Below are 11,782 nucleotides of genomic sequence, written 5' to 3'. Positions count from 1 at the left end.
ATTCTACAGCTCAAGTCAGTTCAGTATTGATTCAGTTCAGTTGCATAACTGTGTTAAATTCATCAGTCATACATACTGTGTATTAGGGCTGCACGATAAATCGCATGCGATATTTAATGCTCATCTAGTCAGAAAGCCGGTTCTCAGCGGTAAATCTCCATCACTTGTGTGCTTTCACATTGAGCAGCATTAACTACACAGAGCCGTTGTTCACTGACGAGCTGCGCAAAACCACGTTCATATTCGCGCAGCTCGTCAGTGAACAACGGCTCTGTGTAGTTAATGCTGCTCAATGTGAAAGCACGCACGTGATGGAGATTTACCGCTGATTACAGAAGCGGCTTTACTGATAAGATGCGTGTTAAATATCGCATGCGATTTATCGTGCAGTCCTAGTATGCATTAAATAATGTTGGCTTAGAGTAGTAAAATCCTTCAAATTGATTTCAACTATTTGATCAGGCAGACTGTTTTTCTGATTGATCACCATAATTTCAGAATAAAAGTAATCCAAATTTTAATTGAGCTTGCTGGGGACGACTGTATATTGTGTTACCTTAGATCCAGTGTCACGGCTCTTGGCTCTCATCTTGCTGACCTGAGATTCAGCAATATCAGCCCTCTCCTCTGCCTCATCCAGCTCATGCTGCAGCTTACGAAACTTGGTCAGATTAGAATTCGCCTGTTCCTCCTAAACAACAAAATATTGTGGTTGATAAGGGTTTTGGTATGTTTTGAAGTCTCAAAATCCGATGAACCAACATTTTTTATGAACCAATTTACATTAAGGTGTTCCAAATTTTAAGATTTGAAAAAAGATTGATAAATAAAAATAATTATCATAAGCATACCGCCTCCTCAGCAGCTCTCTTGTAGGACTTGACTTTCAGCTGGAGTTTGTCCACCAGATCCTGAAGACGTGCCAGATTCTTACAGTCCTCCTCAGTCTGCAAAAAGAGTACACAGTGACTTCACTGTGTGAAAATGATATTTATGGTATGAATACAAAGACATTTATTTGTATGTGAGAGAATGTCACCTGGTAGGTGAGCTCCTTGATGCGTCTCTCATATTTGCGGACTCCTTTCACAGACTCGCTCGCCTTTCTCTGTTCCAGCTCCACCTCATTTTCCAGCTCTCTGACCTAAGAGATGTGCAAGATGGTTAGCTAATCAAATAAAATAAGTATTTTAATTACAGGAGGAAAAAATAGGTTTCCAAAAACATCACCAGCTTACCCTGGCTTCCAGTTTCTGGACCTGCTTCTTGCCTCACAATCAAAAAAACAAGGCAAAAAAATGCTTCTAGGCAATATTTTTTTTCTACCTGGTAGCTGAGTTCTTTGATGCGTCTCTCATATTTACGAATCCCCTTGACAGAGTCACTGGCCTTTCTCTATTCTATCTCCACCTCACTTTCCAGCTCTCTCACCTAACAGATGTGTAAGATTTTCAAACATTCAAACAGAATGACCATTTTACAGAAAACACAATAGACTTGTTTCCAAAAACATCAGCAACTTACCCTGGCTTCCAGTTTCTGGACCTGCTTCTTGCCTCCCTTCATGGCGATCTGCTCAGCTTCATCCAGACGGTGCTGCAGGTCCTTGATGGTCTGCTCCATGTTCTTCTTCATGCGCTCCAGATGAGCACTGGTGTCCTGCTCCTTCTTCAGCTCTTCTGCCATCATGGCAGCATCAGTGATGGCCTTCTTGGCTTTTTCCTCAGCATTCCTGCACTCCTGCACTGCCTCCTCAACCTCAGTCTGAAGCTGAGTATTATCTCCCTCCAGCTTCTTCTTCTGATTCAGCAAGCTGGTGTTCTAAACATAGACATTATTGACATTCATATAGTCTCTAGATGATATTATGTACTATGAGAGGGTTTAAAGGTTTGGTTAGCGTGAAGATGTGGCCAGATGTGTCATACCTGAGAATGCAGGAGCTGGACTCTCTCACTGACGTCCAGCAGTTCCTGCTCAGCCAGTTTCCTTCCTCTCTCAGTCTGTTCCACCAGGGATCTCAGCTCATCCAGTTCAGCCTGCAGCAGATTGTTGCGTCTCTCCACGATGGCGATGTTCTCTTTGAGATCATCATTACTGCGCAGAGCGTCGTCTAATTGCAGTTGGGCATCCTGTGAAGTACAAATTTTTCACATGAAGAGGCTGCAGAATGTTTTAAGATTTCACTTTTTCTTGACAAATTGATGGTAAAGCATACCTTAAGGTGTCCATGAAGACCCTTGAGTTGCTTCTGGGCTTCTGAAGCCTGTCTGTTAGCCTGGCTGAGCTGAATCTCCATCTCATTGAGGTCTCCCTCCATCTTCTTCTTGAGTCTGAGAGCTTCATTCCTGCTGCGAGTCTCTGATTCCAGTGAGCTCTGCAGAGTATCCACCACTCTCTGCTGGTTCCTCTTGGCCTGCTCCATCTCTTCATCTTTCTCAGCCAGCTTACGTTCAATATCAGCTTTGATCTGATTAAACTCCAGTTGGGCCCTCAGGATCTTACCTTCCTCATGTTCAAGAGAACCCTGTCAGTTGATGAGAAAGTTTTAATCAAGAAGACTTCTCTTTTACCATGTATGGTTACTTTTACATGTACAACATCTTAAATATCCAGTATCTAATGGCAAAAGAAATTGCACATTACACAATCAATATACCTCAGCCTCTTCCAAAGCTGCTTGAATTTCAGCTTTCTCCTGCTCCAGCTGCTTTCGAATTTTCTCTAGTTCATGAATGTTCTTTCCACTCTCACCAATTTGTTCATTGAGATCAGCAATCTCCTCTGTTTAATAGGCAAGGTAATAATGTTTAATACACAAAAAGTCTAGATAAATATTCCATTTATGTGACGTGAAAGCTTAGATGAATAATAAATCAATTTCACCTTGGAGGTTCTTGTTTTCTCTCTTCATGGTCTCCAGGTGGTCCAGTGACTCCTCATAAGAGTTCTTCAGTTTGAACAGTTCAGTGCTCAGAGATCTGGCCTCCTTCTGGGAGCTTTCCAGCTCACTCTGAGACTCCTCATATTTCTGCTTCCATTCAGCCAGGACCTGTTTGATAGTTTCAGAGACTGTGATTAGCTATCATTGGACTTTCCTCGGTCCTCTGAATGGCATCAGTTTCATACTTGGTTCTCCACTGAGCCACCTCAGAGTTTGCCTTGGACAGACTCCGCTGCAGCTCAGCTTTGGCTTCTTGCTCCTCCTCATACTGCTCCCTCAGCAGATCAGCATCGTGACGAGCAGACTGAACTGCATGGGCCAGGGCATTCTTAGCCTATGAGGATTGAAAATATCCTGTCAACTATATATAAAAATGCAATGGACCGTTAGTAATAAATATTTAAAAATAAAATATACCTTAATTTCCTCCTCTAGTTGTCTCTTGAGGTCCTCAATCTGCTGGGTGTAGGACTGCTTGCCTCTTGTTAGCTGAGAGACCAAGGAATCCTTTTCTTCAAGCTGTCTAGAAAGCTCCCCTAGATTTAAGTATAACAATTACATTACAGAAAGCGTGTGATTTTGGGCATTTATCTAACAATACATAAAACAATATCTTAAGAGTACACACCATTCTCAGTTTGTAGCTTAGATTTTGCATGGTAAAGTCATTGATGCTGCGTTGTCCTTCTTCATATTTTGTTCTGTATTCTGACATCTGGTCTTCAAGGGTCCTGCACATTTTCTCCAGGTTTGCCTGCATAGATTGAATGTAATGAATCAAACTGAAGTGACAAAATGGATGAATAAAAAGTTTACTGCAAAAAGTTAAGGAACACCTGAAGTTAACATGGAGACAAGCATTTATCACCTTGGCCTTGGCAATCTGCTCCATGTTGGAGACCACATCGTCCAGTTCCAGTCTGAGTTCACTCTTCTCTTTCTCCAGCTTCTGCTTCACTCTCTGAAGGTTGTCAATCTGCTCTCCCAGATCAGCTACACTGTCGGCATGTTTCTTCCTCAGTGTAGCAGCGGTGGCCTCATGTTGCAGAGTGGACTCTTCAAGGTCTCTGCGCAGCTTCTGGAACTCAGCTTCACGTTTCTTGTTCATCTCAATCTGGGCTGCAGTGGCTCCACCAGCCTCCTCCAATCTCTCACTGATCTCCTCCAGTTCTCTGGACAGATCAGCTCTCTGTTTCTCAACTTTGGCACGAGCAGCTCTCTCAGCCTCCAGCTCTTCCTCAAGCTCTTCAATACGAGCCTGGTAATGTGAGGAAATGTTAGTAATCCTAACTGTCCAACTTTTTAAGAATTCATCAATTTCACCTGCAGCTCCTTCAGTTTCTTCTGGAGTTGGGCTGCCATTGCCTGCTCATCTTCAATCTTGCTACTGAGCTGGCTGATCTCAAAATCTTTCCTGTGTTTCAGAATGTTTTATGTTTTAACGCCATATCAGCAACAATGGCTATATTCATGGCAACATTAACAATATCATTTCAATACATCATTTACAATAATATAGAATTTTATTAAGAAGCAATCACTATACAAAAACATACAAGTAACAACAATAGTACTGATAAAGTAAAACACACTTTTTAATCCTCTCTTCCAGTTGTTGTTTGTCATTTTCCAGGTCCATCACGCTCTCTTGGGTCAACTTTAAGTCTCCCTCAAGCTTCCTCTTTGCCCTCTCCAGATCCATACGAAGTTTCTTTTCCTGTTCCAGGGAACCCTCAAGCTGAAACAACAATATCAAAGTATTTTATTTAACAAATATTTAATGGTTCATTTACATCAGAAATGTCAACAAACTACTCACATCATCCACTTGTTGCTCCAGTTTGGCTTTGGCTTTAGTGAGTGTGTTGACTTTGTCTTCCTCACTCTGGAGGTCATCCAGTGTTTGCTGATGGGCCTCCTGCAGAGCTTTCTTCTCTTTGGTCAGCTTAGCGATGATCTCATCCAAAGCTGCCATCTCTTCTGTCAGGTTTTTAACCTGTTGAATTTTGTAACTGTATTAAGGAACTGTTAACCATTCTTGCATCTTTAACATGCTCAGTGTTGAAAACTGTCCTTGTTCTCAATAGCGTGTTTCTCTTTCTCCACTTTGGCCAGAGTGAGCTCAAGATCATCAATGTCCTTCTTGAGCTCAGAACATTCATCCTCCAGCTTTCGTTTCTTGGCAGTCAGCTCAGCATTCATTTCCTCTTCATCCTCCAGTCTCTCAGTCATTTCTTTGACTTTAGCCTCAAGCTGGATCTTGTTCTTGATCAGGCCCTCACATCTCTCCTCAGCATCGCAAAGATTATCTTGCTCCTGTTTACAGATAATGTCTTTGTATGATTAAATAAAATTTAGAGTTGCATTTCATTCATGAATTCATAAAATCACAAACTCACAGCTTGAACTTGAAGTTGTAGGTCGTTCTTCTCTTGGAGAAGAGAAACCATCTTTTCTTCAAGCTCCTTTCTGCGGGCTTCAGATTTGGCGTAAGCCTCCTTCAACTTCAGGAATTCTTCCTTCATGTTGGCCATTTCTTTCTCCGCTTCAGCAGATCTCAGCAGTGGTTTGATCTTGAAGTAGAGCTTCATCCAGGGCCAATTCTTGACACCCATGAAGGCACGTACGTTCCACTTGATAACAAGTAATGAATCTCTGTAACGTAATGGTACACATTCATATTTTAAAACCAATTAATATTGTTCATCTCAAATTTATTGAGAGTCTGATTTCTAACCTGCGCTCAACAATCTTCTGGAACTCAATTCTTGAGAGAATACCGCGAGCTCTTGCTTGAATCCCAGTAATGATGAGAGCAAGACGGTCATCTCTCAACTCTTCAAGGGTACCCAGCAGACCAGCCTTGAAGAACACCTTCAAAGAAATATGAAAATTGTAGTTTTAGAGATTTAATAAAATGAGAAAAGAGATAGTGACAAATAGTGTGAAAATCTGTTTTTCCAGCCCATTTTTAAACATGTTCGTTCATACCTTAGTATGGCCAAACTTGTACTGGTTGTGATCAATGTCCAGAGATCCCAGTAGTTTTTCTGCTCCTTTCCTGCTGTCAATAAACTGTCCCTCAGGGATAGCAGCAGGGTTTAGGATGCGGTATCTGTCACAGTCACAGTATTAATTGAAGTAAATTAATGCTGTTGATGTTTTTTTTTTTTCAGTTATTTTGAATATACATATTTTTACCCATAAGTTAGCATTTTAATATGATGAATAAAGAAAAACATGAAAACTTGGACATTTAACAGAATCTGCAATCAAAATTAAATATACCTCTGCTTGAAATCTCCATACAGGATCCTGTTGGGGAAGCCCTTTCTGCAGATTCTGATGCCCTCCAGCACACCGTTACAGCGCAGCTGGTGCATGACCAGAGGATTCTCCATCGCCCCAGGAGTCTTAGTCTCATTTGGAATCAGGCAGCGCACAAAATGAGGGTGAGTTGACCTCAAGTTGGTCATCAGCTTGTTCAGGTTCTCCTGTGGGTATATATTATCCATCACTCATCCCCTATATATATTAGGCTTTCATGCTGTTTAAAAAAAGATTAAGAAGCCAAGTTTACACAGTATGTTATTCATTTCAGTGTGAAAAACACTATATGTTACCCTGTGAAGGGCAGATACTGTCTGGAAAGAAGAGCCCTTTTTCTTCTTCTCCTTTCCTTTGCCACCACCTCCTCCCTCCGCAGCTGTTACAAAAAATATGTATGAAAAATCTTACAAAATATTCACTTGTTTGTTTATAGGATTCTTTTCTAGTTTTTCTGCAACACACCTGAGTCAGCACCAGCATATCCAGCAAACAGGTTAGACAGCAGTTTCATAGTGGACTTCTGATAGAGGCCAACAACCGTCTCATTAAGAGGATCCTTGTTCTTCACCAGCCAGTTATTAATGTTGTAGTCAACAGTGCCAGCATAGTGAACCAGGGAGAAATGGGCCTCTGGTTTACCCTTGACAATCCTGGGCTTCTGGAAGTTGTTCGATTTCCCCAAATGGTTGTCATAAAGCTTAGCTTTGAATGTTGCATCACTGGCTTTAGGGAACATGCACTCCTCTTCGAGGATGGACATGATACCCATAGGCTAAAATGAAATAATGAAATTAACTGAACAGCTTTATTGGTCCAATACCTGAGATCTCTCAAATTTCAAAACTCACCTTTTCAATGAGATCAATGCAAGCCTGCAAATCCATGCCAAAGTCAATGAACACCCATTCAATACCCTCCTTCTTGTATTCCTCTTGCTCCAGCACAAACATGTGGTGGTTGAAGAACTGCTGCAACTTCTCATTAGTGAAGTTGATGCACAGCTGCTCAAAGGTGTTGAACTGCAGGTGGGATATGTTTTATAATCACAATGGCAAAGTAACAAAGAAATTAAGTTATTGAATAACAATAATCAGTTGATGTAAACTTACATCAAAGATCTCAAATCCAGCAATGTCCAGCACACCAATGAAGTACTGACGAGGCTGTTTGGTGTCCAGGGATTGGTTGATTCTCACAACCATCCACAAGAACATCTTCTCGTACACTGATTTGGAAAGAGCTCCAATAGCATAGTACACCTATCCAAGATAATACATTTAAATAATTTTTTATTTATGGTTATGTTAATGATGAAGGGATGTTAAAGGGATAGTTCACCCAAAAATGAAAACTTGATGTTTATCTGCTTACCCCCAGGGCAATGTCTAACTATCCTGAGCGCGTTCACAACATCCGGTGCATAACGCGTGTACGTGCGCTGGCATAGTAGACATAGATATGTATATATATATAAGTAGATGCCTCATTAGTGACTGTTTCTATGGGCTGTGATACGTTCCAAAATGGCGGACGCGTCAACGTATCTGGAGCGGTCGAATAGGGCATCTATACATATCTATGATAGTAGACGCATGTGCGGAAGCGATCTGTCGCGCGTATATGTCACTCATTATTTACACAGTGTAGAGAGATTGCGGACGTGTTCACTGGCACTGCGATGATCTAAAGATATTTAGAAGTTCAGGTCATCACAATGGAAGATGATTTTGATATATCATCAGACAATGTGGAATTTTTTGCCCGACCGTATTTATTTGATGTCACGCGCCGGATGTTGTGAACGCGCTTAGGACAGTTGGACATTGCGGTGGATCAGAGGTAAAAAAATTATATAACTACTGTTCAGTTTCTTGCACAGACGGATCGTTTCTTGTCTTAAGACCTCAATGTATCGTCACGAGCCGCAGGGTTTAATTTGGTTTTGTCTGTGTATGTTTTTTTTACTCTCAAAGCCGTGGAGCCCATTGACTGCCATTATATGACTGACAGACTGCAACGGTTTGAGTTAAAAATCTTCGTTTGTGTTCTACTGAAGAAACAAAGTCACCTACATCTTGGATGCCCTGGGGGTAAGCAGATAAACATCACATTTTTCATTTTTGGGTGAACTATCCCTTTAACCATGAAGTAGTCTCCACCTGCTGGACATTCTGTCCCTTGGTGACCCACTCATTCCCTACTTTGACTCTTGGGTGGCACAGAGCCTTGATGAGATCAGCAGAGTTCAGGCCCATCAGATAAGCTGATTTATCAGCATCTGTTGTGCCAAAAAAATAATTAGAATTGAATGGTTGATGGCAATGAATCTTCCATTTGTCCACAGGCACACACACATTCAAGAGTATAGAAACCCATTGTCAATACTTGCCTATGAAATATCAATAAAATAGCTTTGGTACTGAAAAGCTACACTATATTTCAATAATGAGGGGGTAATGTCACTATTTTTGTTTAGCATATCACAGCTTCACTCTTAGTGGAGAGATGCTGCAGAGATGCAGGTAATTCACACATGCCCATCTGTCTGATTTAGAACAAGTATAATTGTATATTATATATATCATGTCAGCATTTTCTCCTAATACTGACCCTCAGTCCCATCAACCTCTGCCTGTTCCTCTCGTTGCTTCTGCTTGAACTTCATGTTGCCGTAGTGCATGATGGCACCAATCAGCTTGTAGATGCCGTTCTTCTCCTCTTGGGTGAAGCCCAACACATCAAACGCTTCCTGCAGCAAACATACAGTGTCTCTAATAATTAACTGCATTTCTTTGCATGTTATGCAGACTTCAGTTCCAAAGCTTGAGAAGTCAATATCAAGAGATTTATAGATGTTTTGGATAACGCACATCTGTAGCCATCAACTCGTCAGCATCATCAATAGAGGCCACTTGCGTCTCTCCTTGAGAAATGAAGGCGTAATCGTACGGGTTTGCTGTGATCAGCAGCATCTCTGAGAGGATAAAATGATATTTTACAACTTTGCATCTCATCACTTGCAGTTTTGTTACCAAAGTTGTGATTTTGCTTACCCAGAAGTTCTGGTTTCTTCTGGGACAGGATCTGGTAGAAGATGTGGTAGTCTCTCTCAGCCTTCAGCTGGAAAGTCACACGGGATTTCTCTAAAAGATCTGTTTGTAGAAATGTAGAAGTTAAGCTCTTACCATCGGCATCTTACCATCATCTTTAAAATGAAAAAGTTACAAAGGATTTACAAAGGAAAATGTTTTTCTTACAAGTCTCAATATCAGCAGAAGCAAGCTTTCCACTGGCAGCAAAGTGAATGCGAATGAACTTGCCCTGTTTAAGAACAACAGCTCAATGTCATTTTATTTAAATCAAATCAACATATTTTACGGTGGTCGAGAGAGCTCAACGAGCTGCAAATGAAAAAGCACATGCAAATAGAAAAAACACCAGCAAATAAAGAAAACATCTTCATCAGTTTGACAACACGTGCTGCAAACTCACAACGCGACCAAATACAGAAATGCGCCGTAAATATGCCCAGACAACATCGGAAATGTTTAAGGGAACCGAAACAAGTGACAAACCTGGCTGGGACATGCTTATCAATGTCTACTCTGAAAGGTGAGATTTTTGTTTATTTTAACATCCTGATCATATGATTCCTTAGCTTTTTTGGATATGATTAGCCTAAATAAGCTGACAAAATACATAATTACTGTAACTTTGAAATGTAAACTTCCCTTATGAAAATTAACCATGGTTAAACCATGGTAACCACAAATTAACCCTGGTTTTGCTACACTAACCATAGCTTCACTGTGCTTATACAAATTGTAATCAATATGCCAAAAAACATGGTTACTATACTTTTACTATAATAAAACCATGGTTAATTTTCATAAAGGGAAGTTGTAAAGGTAAGTTAGCCAGCTTACATAATGTTTCACACCCCTTAAAACATTTCCATTGAGGTCTTTGCTACTTGCAACGCTTTTCTGTATTTGGTTGTGTTGTGAGTATTTGCAGCACGTTTCTGTATTTTGAATATTTGCAGCACATGTGTTGTCAAACTGATGAAGATGTTACCAGATGCTAGTGCTTTGGTGGCTGGGGCAGTGGTGGCCTAATGGTTAGAGAGTCGGGCTTGTAACCCAAAGGTCACGGGTTCGAGTCTCAGGTCCGGCAGGGATTGTAGGTGGGGGGAGTGAATAACCAGCGCTCTCTTCCATACTTGGTCACACGTCACGTCACTTTTTCTATTTGCATGTTTTCTTAAGATGCAGTGAGTTGAGCCGTAATATTTTGAAACTGGAGGCAGATAAAACTCACAAAGCGAGACGAGTTGTCATTTCTGATGGTCTTGGCATTTCCAAAAGCCTCCAGAGCAGGATTACACTGGATGATTTGATCCTCCAGAGTACCCTAAAAGACAGACAGATATACTGCAGATAGTAAAGAAAAGAACAGGGAATGTTGTATTTTAGCTGATTATGTTGTAGTAAAATTTGTGTTCATGGTCTGAACAGGTCTGAAAATCACATATCACACTCGTACAGCATTTAAAACAAATTCAAGTAAAAGTACAATTGTTCCCTGAAAGTATAAACTAGGTCATTAAAATGTAAATTGTTACTTTACATCCCTGATCAATATCAGTGCATGGATTTGTTTCTAACCTTCTTATCACTGGTCTCCTTCTTTGAAGGACTAGCAGCAATGCTGGCGAAGTACTGAATGACTCTCTTGGTGTTCACAGTCTTTCCAGCACCGGATTCTCCGCTGTCAACATAAACCAGTCTTAGAAATCTATTAAGAATTCATTCATAAAAATGTAACCAATAAACTCAAAAAGATCATCTACACTGCAAATATGATTTTCTTCCTTAGTATTTTTGTCTTGTTTTCTAGTATAAATATCTACAAATTCTTGAATTAAGATGCATTTACTTGAAACAAGTAAAAATAACAGGATTATTTTTCTTACCCCATTGGCAGATATTTTTACTTGTTTTAAGCAAAAACTAACAAAATTTGGATAATATTTTCAGAAAACAATGCATAATATCTTAAGTCATTTTACTTGTCAAGTAAATGCATAATAATTCAAGACTAGAAATCAAGACAAAAATACTAAGGAAGAAAATCATTTTTTTGCAGTTTAACTATAACACAAAGCCTTACGTGATAAGAATGGACTGGTTTTCTCTGTCTGTAAAAAATGTAAATTATAATTATTAATGTTATATGCATGAACATGAAATGATTTTCACTAGTTACTGACATATAGCCCATGCTGTTTTTGGTTTGTCTCTGTCTCACCTGACAGCATGTACTGGTAGGCGTTGTCAGAGATGGAGAAGATGTGAGGAGGAGCTTCACTCCTCTTCTTGCCTCTGTAAGCAATGACGACTTCTTGGTTGTACACTGGCAGCCACTTGTAGGGGTTCACAGTGACACAGAAGAGCCCAGAGTAGGTCTGTAAGAGATTGACAGTAGCTTCAGATCTGCTCATATGTG

The 11,782-nt window shown here is 40.3% G+C and overlaps 1 pseudogene; it reads right to left on the bottom strand.

Annotated features, from left to right (window-relative positions):
* The window catches only part of LOC107713376 (myosin-7-like), a 35,256-nt pseudogene that overhangs the window by 22,880 nt on the left and 594 nt on the right, over positions 1-11,782 (bottom strand).

This window comes from Sinocyclocheilus rhinocerous, unplaced genomic scaffold, assembly GCF_001515625.1.
Source record: "Sinocyclocheilus rhinocerous isolate Xijiao unplaced genomic scaffold, SAMN03320098_v1.1 scaffold1575, whole genome shotgun sequence".
In the NCBI taxonomy this organism is placed as follows: domain Eukaryota; kingdom Metazoa; phylum Chordata; class Actinopteri; order Cypriniformes; family Cyprinidae; genus Sinocyclocheilus; species Sinocyclocheilus rhinocerous.
Note: the sequence above shows the minus strand (reverse complement) of the source record. Positions and strands in the feature narration are given on the sequence as shown.